Consider the following 12792-nt stretch of genomic DNA (forward strand, 5'->3'; position numbering starts at 1 on the left):
AATTACACGTTTATTGATTTGTCTTTGCCCGAATATAATTGCCAAAATAGCAAACACTGCCGCCCACTGAGGGAACTCAGCTGAGCCAACAGTAAACGCGATTAGCTCTCCTCGAATTTTAAGAGCACTTTGTCCAGATTGGAGTGGTGGGAGTGGCGAAATGGGGGCGGATGTCCTGGAAAAGTTTCGACTTGGGGTCCGAGTGGGGGAGCTCGTTGCGTTTGATTTACGAGGACTTGTTCAATGGAGCGTACTCAATATTTTAGTAGCTGCCGCCTCCGCAATTATCATCTTCAACGGGCCAAGAATCTTTGGCTTAAACGCTAGGCCTTACTTTTGGTATTTTCGCAGGACGAGATGGATGGCAAACTGTTGATTTCCCTGCCTTTCCCATCGAAACTGTCAGTCATGTTCTTGTTCGGCACGCCTCTGAACTTTGAACTTTTCGGGAAAAGCAAATGCGGATATATGCCGATTGTTTCACATTAGATTCTACCTCTGGAACTCGTGCAACATTAAATGTCTTTCAAATTGAATCTTTAAAATCCAAACAAAATCACATATTTTAGTTCACTTATACGGCCAATGATACCTAAGCTTTCGAATTAATATCGATCTTATAATATACAAACTCCAAGCTCAGGCACCTAAACCTCCCTTTCCATTTGACCTGATTTACCGATTCCCAATATACTTTCTGTACAACGAAATATGCAAATTTCTCCAACGGACTCTTCAAGTGTAATCAATGCGTTTTTACTATTTCAAGGCTCTGGTGGCGTTAGATTTGCATAGTGCCACTTGCGTGCATTGCATAAATAGATTTTTCACTCTCAAAAAGCCGAAAACGGCTGAATTATACAGAAATAGGAAAGGAATTTCAGTATGGGGAAACATTGATTTCGAATGATTTGAAGTTCGAATGGCAATTTCCGCTAGAAATTTATAGAGATTAAATTCCATTGCTCGAATTTAAGTTATTTATTGTCACTTATTTATTACGAATAGAACCGAATTAGCCATTTCGCATTCAACATCCGCAAATGAGGTAATCTGAATTGATGACAAGCGATCGAGGACTGCAGGCCAACACTCGCCTTTTATTCCCCAGGCTCTGATGTCGTTTTTATGCCGCACATGAATTCTGTCAACGTGCCATCAACAAACAGACATATACGAGTTCCCCACCCCTGAAATCCAAATGTGTTGGCATATGTTATGAAATTAACGAGTTTACTTTGTGCGGGCGGCATTATAAACAGGCAAACAAAAATGCCCTAATAAAATTGTCAATAATGCGGCAGCCACACGCGGTGCGGCAATCAAATGAGGGTAAGCAAAGTGCGGAGAGTGCTGAGTTAAATGCTGACAACGAGCACATTACTCATACGCAACGTGTGCACCCTTCGACTGGAAATCAACTGCAGCTGACCAAAAATCAGTGTCACTTTCAGCAGGTTCATTTATCATCGCTTTGCCTTGGGTCCTGCTTCCTGGATCCAGGGTCCTGGGTTCTGGGTCCTGGGGCACTGTCATGTTGAGCCAGTCAGCGTGATTTGTCTCGACGCCAGTCAAATCAAGTTTTTCCTAGGAGTCGTGCCCTTTCGCTGGCGTCACACTGAGCAAAACGTGTACAGGAAAACACATTTTTTCATCTGCCTTAAGTGGCTTTTGAACCTTTTGTGCTAAATATCTAAAAACTTTTATTATTATAGCTCACTCTCTTGCAACTTAATAATTTGTTTAGGCTCTTAACTGTTTTTCATGGCGATTTAATCTCTGTGCATGAAAACCGCACCCATTCCGGGCTGGATGCGATGGGAAAATATGGTGCCAAGTGAAAACTTTCAAGGCCCCACGCCACGCACACATTTCCTCGTTGTTGCGTGTAAACTCATAATTTGGCGGCACGGTGAAAGTTTTGCTTAGAATTCGTTGTCGCTCAATTTGATGCGTGCGAATGGGCGGTAAGCGTGGGGCGTGGCTCTCCAGGCTATTATGATTATCGCTTGCGAAAACATTAATTAGAAGGTCATTGGCGAACAGCAAGAGCTGTTGCTGTTCGTTAATAATATTAATTAAGCCATTACGCTCTACTTCCATTTGGGTTGGTTGAGTGTCAATGGAATGGAATTACCCAAACTTAATTGCAGCAAAATGTAATGCGACACCGGGGAGGGGAATTACGGAAGGACTAATTGTAGCCACTTACACTAAGGGTATATATTAGTGTAATAGCTTGAAAGCCAGATGAAAAAATCTACGAAAACTTAAGGCTATCCTTTTCAATTTTACAATACCCATACAAACAAGAGAGAATGCTATAGTCAAGTGCCCCGACTATCATATACCCGTTACTCGGCTTCATTCTGCCTGTTACATGCTTTTCGCCTTTCAAGGAATCTAGGATACCCTTTGCTCTAGGGGTAATAGGTATAGAAATGGTCGAAAATATATAAAATTTAGTGGCATTTCACTGAACATTCAAATGCAGCTCAGATGTGGTGCGAACTGTTTCCCTTTCATTAAGTTCTCTAGCATTTGCCATTTCTTTCGGCTCATCTCTCGATTTTCCCGTTTCCGCAGATCAGCCAAACGGCAATGGCAATGGCAATGGTAATGGCCAAGAAAAGCGGCCGAGTGGCAGGAAAGGCAAACAAAGGCATGGAAAAGTAGATAATGTGGCAAGCGAATAAACAAATCTCGCCATGGGCCTCTGTATACATAGTTGGTCAGTTCCGCACAAGTCGGCGTGGAAAATGGACGCCGGCTATTCGCCCCGAAAAGTACGTGGGAAATTATCATTATTCAATTGTGTTTTGGGTGAGCGGGTGTATCTGCGTGAACGGGAGTGTGTTTGTGCGTTTGTAAATCACATTTGAAACGAAACACAATTAAAGAAAGTGGAATCCGATCGAATTGCAATGCAATCAAATGCGAATTCAAATCAATAAAATTGATTGCAGAGGGGTGCAGATAGCTGAAGGGGACGTCAAATAGCGGGCAGAAAAAGCGGTCGGAAAAGCGGTCGGAAAAGCGGACGGAAAAGCGGTCGGAAAAGCTTTCACCGACAGCCCAGGGCTCTGAATTTTGTTTTGGGCAGCTCGCAGAATTGACCACCCACTGGGAATGCGTTTTTAATGTTCCAGCTATGTGGTAATGACAATGAGTCCATGCCCACCATCTGTGGATGCGAATTCACCTGCCGCACTTCGTGGCCATGTTCGACCTTTTCGCCTTTCACCTTTCACTCCCCCGAACCGGATGTAATAAAGGCGAACGAAGACGGACATGCAACGGAAGTGCAGAAACACCCTCTGCGTCCAACTGCCCCAGACTGGGTGCCTCGTAAATTCGGTTGGTTTCTGTTATTTACGGTCTGTTTGATTGCACAACAATGTGTTTATGTGGAAGGTGACATTTGTAATTGCCAAGGAAGCCAGGAAGCCGACCCGACCCCGACCCGGCGACATTCGCACAAAGCCATAATAGTAATGGTAAACGTAGTGGGCCGTTGCAGGTGAAGGCTCTAACCATAAATCGCGATTGCTATCCAAAGAAATGTTTTTCGAGAATGTGTGTTGCGCTTAGAGGTCACTCTTAAAAGTTAAAAATACAAGTAAAACATCGAGATTTACTTCGACCAGTTTCAAATGTAAGGCTAGAATTTGAAGAAGTCCTGATGATTGGATATACATTCTAATTTTTTGTAATAAATACTTAATACTTAAGTCTCCGTCCATAACAAACTCAGCACATGTAGATCAATTTGGACAGTGCACTCGAATACATAGCAACATATATATTTATTTCCATTTTCAATTTTTCCCCGCTGCTGCCTTGAGTAAATATTATAAATATGCCAAATCTGGTAGCCACAGGCTTCGCTCATGGAATCGAAACTGAGCAAATAAAAGTGTTGATCGAATTTATTTTTATTAAAATGTTATCCCAGCAGACACCTCCTCACAAGCCCGAGTCCATGTGGCACTGAGTCCTGGCAGTAGCTGGTTGGCTGCCACGTCCTTGTTGCCGTTTTGTTTGTTTTTCCCTCAGTCGTCTGCGTCTATTTTTTATTTTGAGACGCCGAGTAAAATTGAATTCACTGAAATCTCTTTGAGTTGCTCACACGTTTTTATTATTTCACGGAACAAACAGCAATCCCTTCCATCCCAGAATGATTTATCCTTCGCCTTCCGTTATGTTCTGTCAAAATGGAAAGGCTTCTTGTGGAACAGCCGTCATAAAAAGCAAGAAATAAGTTCATAGTGCCGCGAAGGATGTGGATATCAGCGATGTTGCGGCTATGTTTGCCTTGCTGTCGCCTCGCATTTTGCATGCGAATGTTGTCCAAGGACTCTTTTTGCCGTCCTCTCGCCCCTAAGCATTCCAGCCCTGACACACATTTTCCTTTGCCGCCAAGAAGCAGGGGAAGTGCCACCAAAACGCTGAAGCGGTTCTGGTTTCGCCGCCTACCGGTAAAGAGATTAATTAACCGATTCCGGCTGCCAGTTGGCACATTTCCCTCCTCGCTCGCAGTTAATTAGCGCACACTCTTGGTGGTGGTGGTGTGTAATTTCGCAGGAAATCATTGCAGAAAGTGCTGACGTCATTGACATATGCCCCAAGCTCCAGATGGCCAGGGACCCGACAAACCCGCAGACAATGCCTCAATTAATCCCCATAATGGTCGAAAACCGCAGCCTCATTCGTCCCACAGCTTCAGTCCTGAGATGTTGACAGTTGTCAGTTGTCAGTCGTCTTTTGTTCCCGGCAATCAGTCGAACAAATTGCTCTGGAACGCGGCGAGGAATTATAACTGGCTATGGATATAATTGTTATCTGGCTGCTGACGGATAGCTGATGATATACAAATGGGCTCAAATCAACGTCTGAGCTGGCTTAAACCAGCAATCAGATCTGACGCTTGCCAAAGAAAACCAACGAAAATCCAACACAAGCCTATTAAATATGTCCTAGTATTTTATTTTCTGATATATGTACAGGTATATTAAAAGCAGTTTCTGTAATTGTTGTTCGGTACTACTCGGTACTAGAATATTTCTCAATCAATAACAATTTGCTAAAATGGTGACCAGCTCTTTTAGCTCTTAGCTTTTTGTACACATTGCAGGTGCTGTTGAATTCTGAGTTGCAAGTGATTAAAATTGCGCTATTTGTTGTGCCTTCAACATTTACTAAGTTTCAATAAAATATTGCGAAAACGAAATTCTTCAGCTTGAAATCCAGCTTTCGTTGTTTTTTTCTGTGCAACTGATTTGCGAAATGAAACGTTTCCAATTAATGAGGAGTCCAGCCAGACGCAAACACGTATATTCAGACTGTGCATAAATGATTAATGATTGGACCTGTGTCCTGGCCGTGTCCTTTCTATTCGCAAACGATGCGCAAAGGACCGATCACGGTGGACTCACGTCTGCTGTCCACGCTTTTGCATAATTAAATCATCCTCAATTGCTCCACATTTTCCCGACTTTTCCCACATTACTCTTTGTCCAGCTCGGTGGCTGTCAGTCAGTTCTGCCGCTTTGCTTGTCCGCCGGAATCATCAGGATCCCTGGTACTTTACCTATTTTTTTGGGGCTTAAGCTGGCCATTATTTTCCTCGCCGTCTATCGCTTTCCAATAACAACAGTTGAGTGCAGTTTGATATTCCGCTTTGATTTAATGAAAGGATGTGGATTATTTTTAATGCGATTCTAGAAAGTTAAGTCACTGTGAATCAGCGCCAACTGACTCAATCCCCTTGGATTTCTCCTACTGAATTCCATTCAAAAGTATGTTTACATAGTTTCCATTTTACCGACTGAATAAACTTCTCAATCGCAATCGATTTATCGTCTGAGCTCATGCATATAAAACGTCTTCGTTTGAATAGCTCAATTAGAATGCAGTGGAATATACTTCTATGGAATATACAGAGATCGTGGAATCATCGTGTTCAGTTCAGTTAGAACCACCTGCTAATCCAACGCTGTTCAGGGCCAATTCCGGTCCTCTTTCACTCAGTTAACTTCAGGATTATGCAAATGGATGTGCTCTTTAGTTGACTTGAGTCCTCCCAAGCTGTGTCCCACTTTCCATTATCTCTGTTGGATAAGTAATTATGCCAGAAATTACAATAAACTTGCATTCGCACACAAATTCATTTGCATATCCCCTTTGGGCGGGGCTTGGTCATAACATGCGACCACAATTTGACATTTGCTTATTGGCAAAGCTCGGTGTGGATCCCCTTTCACACTGAGAGAAAAGTGAGTGAATCTATGTATTGTGTGTTCTTGTTCATAAATAACCAAACGTATAATGCATTATCTACTTGAAGCATTTCAAGCTTAAAATACACCAAATACATTATTTAGCATAGAGGGGTACCAACCAGTTTAATTTGATGGTAAGTGTACTATTATTTCACTTAGTATATGTGGGTGTGACCTGAATACGACGAAGTGGGCAATGGAAGAGCCCGTACTGGTGCATACTAAACTGCGGTTTGTGGTCCATATCATATCGTACCTGAGCTAGCGACTCACAGGCGAAAAACCCCTTAGGAGTCTGCTTTGTGTGAGATGTTTTGCCTCCTTTGTCTATCTCTATGCCCCTTTCTTTTTGTTTCATAGAAAAGCGGGTTCAATCCCATTCAAAAGGAGGATATATGCTCTGAGAAGTGGCCCCGAACTGTTGACCGATTTAATTATGATTGCCGGCCTGCGAGTCTCGGTTAAGCCGAAAACAAATGGCAAACGTTGGTCGACCGAAGGAGGCCACGGAGGCAGATCAAATAGAGGGCGAAGGAAAATGGCCGAAAAGGAAACCACAATAGCCATTTCAGTCCATTAGCTGTTAAGCCAATGACAGGACAACACGGCCAGGACAACAAAAGCAGCAAAAACTGCGACGGGAGCAGCAGCCGCACGTCGTAATAATGTCGTCAAAGTGCGGCTCACCTGCTAAACTCAGCCGTTGCCACAGCTTTACACCGTGGGAAAAAATAAATTTGGTTCAACATTTAGTTTTGAGAATTAAAATTGCACAAAAACAGTTTAGTAAACCAATTACGAGTTAGATTGTAATAAAATGTTCAACAACATGTCTAATTTTTATAAGAAAGTCTACTTTTTTCCTTGTAACGAAAATAGGAGTTCGTTGTTCCCCTTCAAAGTTATGACCTGAATCATTATAACAATTAATTAGAGGCTTCTTTTTCTTCCTGTGCACTACGTTTTCCAGCACCCCGCCGTTTCCCACCATGAAAAGTTGCCACCTGCAGCGGCGACTGTTGAAAGCTTGGTTTCCCCGTTCCTCTGCATTTATTTCAGCATGGGGTAAAGTAGGACAAAGTAGGACTCTCACCCCTGGAAAGTTGGCCTGGTCAGCAGCCCGATTGTGGGGCTAATGAATAAATGAAAATGTCGCCGTGCAATGGCGAAACGAGCGAACCGGAAATGCGCATTTCAAATGCGAGCGCCATGTTTAATTTCCAAATTACACCTCCCAGCACATGTGTGTATGTGCGGCTGGCAATTAGTCGCGATTGGCAGCAAATTTGTACCATTTACCTGGTCGCACCTCTTTGTATTTAGGGTCTGCCAATGCAAAGCGGAAATATGATTTGTGTTTCAGTTTCGAGCAGCGGAAGCGGAAGTTGTTGCTCGCATGTCGAACGGATCAACACCCAGCACTCTCTGCACAAAGTATTACACTCTGTATGTGTGGTTAAGGTCATAAAATTACATGCATCAATGTATTTGTGCACGCACACATGTATATATTTAATTGTTTCCTTTGATACGTGGGTCGTGGGTCAGCTCGTTTGTTATGCAAATTGATTGTTAATTGAAACCCTAATTGTTCATTTGGGGAGAAGAAAACACGATTAGGATTAAGGAACTGGAAGTCCCTTCACTATTACTGTGGATTTAAATTATTAGGACCTCACTATGATGTTGCCAACTCATCAGAGCTTAATAACAAACAAAAAGCATTGCCTACTTTTAAGCCCAACTCGAAACCAAACTTTGCGGTTAGATAAAACCCACCCAACTTAAACAAAACTCATTGGCAAACTTTATAATTAGTTGTCCTTTAAAGGGGATGCAAATTTACGGATTTCTTCCTTTTTTAATTCTGCTGACGCTGCACATTCGCAATGACCGGGTTATAAATTAGAATTATATTGCCGTGAGCTGTCAATATATCGACACGAGGAAAAAAGGGAAGGGAATGGTCCCTAATGTCATAGTGAGCCCCTCACACAGGGGAGCTGTCGTATCGATAAGAGCTCACTTCATCTGTTTTCAAAGATGCATTAAATAGACGCCCTAAAGAAGGGATACACATCATAAAATATAAATTACTTTTTTAGCCACCGATAGACGTCTAATTCAAAAACATACAATTTAAACTACGCACTGTGCTGATCTGTATGTAAACTTTTGGGAATCTGTAGCACTTCGATTTTCCAAGAGTATTCAGCAGCAGCTCACACAATCCAGAATTTTCCTCACTCCCACAATTTTCCGGTGCTTGTCAAAGCCATTTACCATCACAAGGCTGCCTTGACTTTTTGCCCCCACCACCTTTGAATTTAAGAACGCCCGCCTTGGTGAAACTCGATGCGCAGAATAAACGTTATTTAAGTTAATTTTATTGCTGGCATTTGTAAAATGTCAAACCCCGTCCACCGGAATATTTTCCCCAGGCTTTCTTTTGTGGGGCTGTCTTTGATTTCAATTTTCTTATCGCAGATCATGTGTTATTGTCGTTTGTTAAATTGGGACAACAATGAAACCACATTTTTGGGGTAGGCAAAGGTCAAACCCTGACCTTTCCGGCAAGCCCATAAATATTATTACTGCCCTAGTCGATAATCTCTTCAAAGTTTTCGTCGCTCGCTGGTCCTTTAATGAATGTCAGAAAAGCACATAAACAAAATTTCAAAACCCACGCCCACCCACAACGCCCCCTGACCCACACAAACACACATGGGTGAAAGCCCAAAGCGAATGCGAAACAAAATGTGGCCAACTTTGACCTTTTCGAAAAGTGAAATAAACAAACAAATTGAAAGCAACACACAAAACAAATCCCGGACTTAGGGGCGGAGTGAGCGATGGGGCGTGGCCAACATGGCAGGACGAACTAATTCTCTGGCACTCCAAAAAAGGACTCAAAACACATTTTGGCTGGAATACAACGCATAAATCAGCGAAGATATGTACGATTTTGTCGATACGAAAGCGTTCACGACGAATTCAAAGGCTGTTGAGCGCAGAAGGAGGTTAAGTTTGTTTATTGTCTGGCCTGGGTAATGACTGCCCTGTCATATCAAGACTTCCCCCACCAACTCATGTGACTCCTAACGCAATACTACTGTTTCCTTTAGTGAATCCATGATTCACTCAGTTGTCTATTTCTGGAATCACCGTCAAAAAATCTCGATGCCTGTTATCCTCACACCCCATGACCTTTGTTGTCTTTGTCAAAACAAAGAAAAATATGGCCAAAAGTATTACGCATACGCCGCGTTGGCTGTATTTGCATAATTAGCATAAATTTCGGAAATATTGTAGGCGACACTTGGGCGCACTTAAATGTTATCTCCGCCCGCAGGAAAATCGATTCCGTCTACTGATCTAAATTAACATGAAAAATGAATCAGAAAATGGGAAAGGGACCAAGAAAAAGCACAAGTCGGAATCAAATAAAAATGTTTGCACAAACACAATAAAATTGGGGAAACGTTAACAGAGAAATGTCCGCAAAACAAATTTTTTTCTATCAGATTAACACAGGACAGCAACTCGCAGAGGAAATCGAAATGTTTTCGTTTGGGTATCTAAATGTGTAAAATAATAGTTAAATTTATTTAGTACCTGAATTTTTAGTTATTTCCAGCAAAGACTCATATTTTTTCTACTTGATAAAATTAATTAAATAGTAATAAATAGTAAAAAAAAAGTAATAAAATATCCAAAGAATAATTGTTACTGCGGTCTTATCCGAAAAATGTTTTAAAAAAATTTTATTACCAGGCAGTAGCCCAATTGGATTTCATGTCAACGACACTTTCACTGATTCCGCTTGGGTTCCCCACTCCCCAGTGAGAGAGAGAGTTAAAAAAAGAAAATGGTCTATTTTGGAAAATTCTGCAGCTCTGTCTCTGCTTTTTCTCTCGTAAAATGTGGAGGGACGGACATTAGCTGTCTGCTCGTTCAGTATCCCAGCCTCTCGAGAAACTTCCGAATGGCTTACGGCTATAATCCGGCAGTAAACTGAGTAATGTACCGCTAAGGCAAAAGGCCTCCTTTCGAACCCCCCAGAAGACCATTTTCCTGCTCCTTTGCGTCTGCCGATGTCCTTGGGCGGAATGCATTCCAATTGAGATTGAGAAAGAACGCAGCGGCATTCAAAGGAATCCGAGCGCGTTCCTCAAGGGTTCTCTTCACCAAAATATAAGAAGGGGTAGACGCAGATGGATAAATGAGAACAGGACTCTAGCTTTACGATTGCGATTTAACTGTCTCATTAGGAATAGTTCGTGCAGTTGGCGCTGCAATTACCGCATGGGGAACTGGAGAACTGGAGAAAGAAAATGGCAATGGATGCTCCATTGAACGTTGACAATCATCATCTCCCGATGGACTTGCATTTGGCAGATGGGGCGTATGCGTAATATGCATCCATAATCCCCCATGAAGTTCTTGCAGCTGTACAATGCGAGAAACGCACTGAATCGCTGGCAAATTGCAATAGGAATTTAACCAAAGTTGTGAAGAGTTTGGTGAAAAAGTTGTTGACCTCCTACGGGGTTGTTGGATTCTGCTTTCAGCTAGAATCCGGTCTGCATGTGCATATACTCGTATACTATACTATATAATACTACTTGGTGTATTTATATAATATGTTGTCGGGATTCAACATGCTAACTTTAATTACCTAACTAAAAACATACTTTGTTAGAAGCCCAGTTAACCATTACCTCATACAAAACTTGGGAAAACCAAGTCACAATTCATTAAATTACACACAACTCTTAATTACTCCCAAACACATAGATACGCATTGTGGTTGCCGAAGAATTGCATTCAAAGCCCTTCACTTCTCAAATAGGTCATAAAAGGCCAGCACCTCCCCCAAGTGTCAACTACTGAACTCACCTGTAACCAGGAAAGGGTGAGAGGAGCTTTGAGCTGGCTTTTAGAATTCCCCTGTTCTGTTTGCCTATTTTCCGGTATTTGATTATCTGATTTATTGATGGTTTGAGATTCGGTTTTTTAATTGACTTATTGCCGCTGAAATTTGCACTCGCGAGAGTTTCTCAGAGATGCGGTTGTATCTTACAGATGTGGATGTATCTCGAAGATGGGATGCGATGCGGTGTGGACTGATGCGATGCCCTTACGCGACTGAATTTCGGTGTGTTTGGTGCTCGGTGCTTTTTGGACTTCGGTCTGTTTCCTATTCGGATTTTTCGGTGTCCATCGGCTCTTTGTTCTCTCCGCTCGCAGTTGTATTTGTTTTTGTTGCTCCTGGAGGGCAAACAATTTCTGTTTTTGTGGGACAACCAGCAAACAAAAGCACAGGGAAACTGAATCAAAATAAATGCCTTAAATAATTGATGGCATTCCCAATGGCGGCCGTACGCGAATCGCCAATGTACATTATCAAATTTTTGTTAATCGCTAATCTGACTGAGTTTTCCAACTCAAGTGTAAGTTTGTTTAAAATTCAATTGAAGACTACCGTTTTATTCGCGACGCGCCAGAGAATCGGTTGAAAATTACACTGAGAAATAGAGACGTCCACTCCGCTGGTTGACTCGAACTGGATTGAAAAGCTGCCAGCCGCTTGCCGCTTGTATTTCCTCCTGCAAGAGAGTGGAAAACCGAGAGACAAAAAGTTCCATTTGTGGTCTTCCATTGACACCCTTTTTCCCTTTTCGGTGCCTTCGCCTGTTCCACTGTCACTTGTTCCGCTCTGGCTCTCTCTGAATTTGTCCAGCTGATTGCCCCTTCCAGGAGCCAGTATGTGATAGTATCTTCTGGATAAGGGTTTCACGCCAGTCAGCTGATTGAGTTCCCTATTTTGCAGTATTTTACTTACTTATTTCATTAAATTTTGAAATAAATGTAAAATGGTAGAAATTTAAACAATCATTTTTGATATTAACAAGTAGTTTGTTTAAAACATTTTTTGATATAGGGAATTCATTTGAAATAAATACTTTTTTTTTTACTATTTTTCCGGTTTTAAAGGATTAATAGCCTTTCATTTAAAAACCTACCTAAGTGCGGAAGTGTAAAGAATTGTTAACACATTTAAAGCTTCGAACATCCTTATCTTTGGGAAAAGCAACTATTTTGATTGGAAGAGTGTGCGAGCTTTCCTTCCAGTCCCAAAGCTCTGCCATGGCACCGACGAGGAAGAGTGATTGCTACCCAGCTTTTCTCCAGCGAAGCGGCTACCACGAGCTTTTACTCAACTTACTCAACAGCATTGAAAACGCGGTGCAGTTGTTGTTGCCCCGTTCGCCTTCTGTTCGCCAGCCACATCTGCCGCGTTTCATTGATGCCCAAATATAGGTCAACAATTTGTTCGAGAGCGGGTGGCTGGCTGGGTGGTTGCCTTGAAGGGGGTGGCGGGAGGTGGAAGTGTTACATCGCCAACTGAATTATCAGTGTCAGCGAGCGAGTGCAGCGGTGGATGCGATGCTGCTATCTGAGATACACGGCAAACATTGTAAATTGCTCGCCTGACGATGATTGCTTG

General features: G+C 42.3%; 1 protein-coding gene across 3 annotated transcripts in view; it reads right to left on the reverse strand.

The window, feature by feature from the left end:
- Nucleotides 1-11896, reverse strand: part of LOC6541819 (slowpoke-binding protein) — a 41899-nt gene extending 30003 nt beyond the window's left edge. The window contains exon 1 of one of the 3 annotated variants that reach the window (XM_015159346.2): nucleotides 11181-11895. The gene's annotated coding sequence lies outside the window, so the exon portion shown is untranslated. Of the gene's footprint in view, nucleotides 1-11180 lie in introns of all 3 variants that reach the window. The other 2 variants (XM_015159348.2, XM_015159350.2) reach the window with 2 other exon arrangements.
- Between the last annotated feature and the right edge of the window lie 896 nt (nucleotides 11897-12792).

The sequence above is a fragment of the Drosophila erecta genome, unplaced genomic scaffold (assembly GCF_003286155.1).
Source record: "Drosophila erecta strain 14021-0224.00,06,07 unplaced genomic scaffold, DereRS2 tig00000055-arrow-pilon, whole genome shotgun sequence".
Taxonomy (NCBI): Eukaryota; Metazoa; Arthropoda; class Insecta; order Diptera; family Drosophilidae; genus Drosophila; species Drosophila erecta.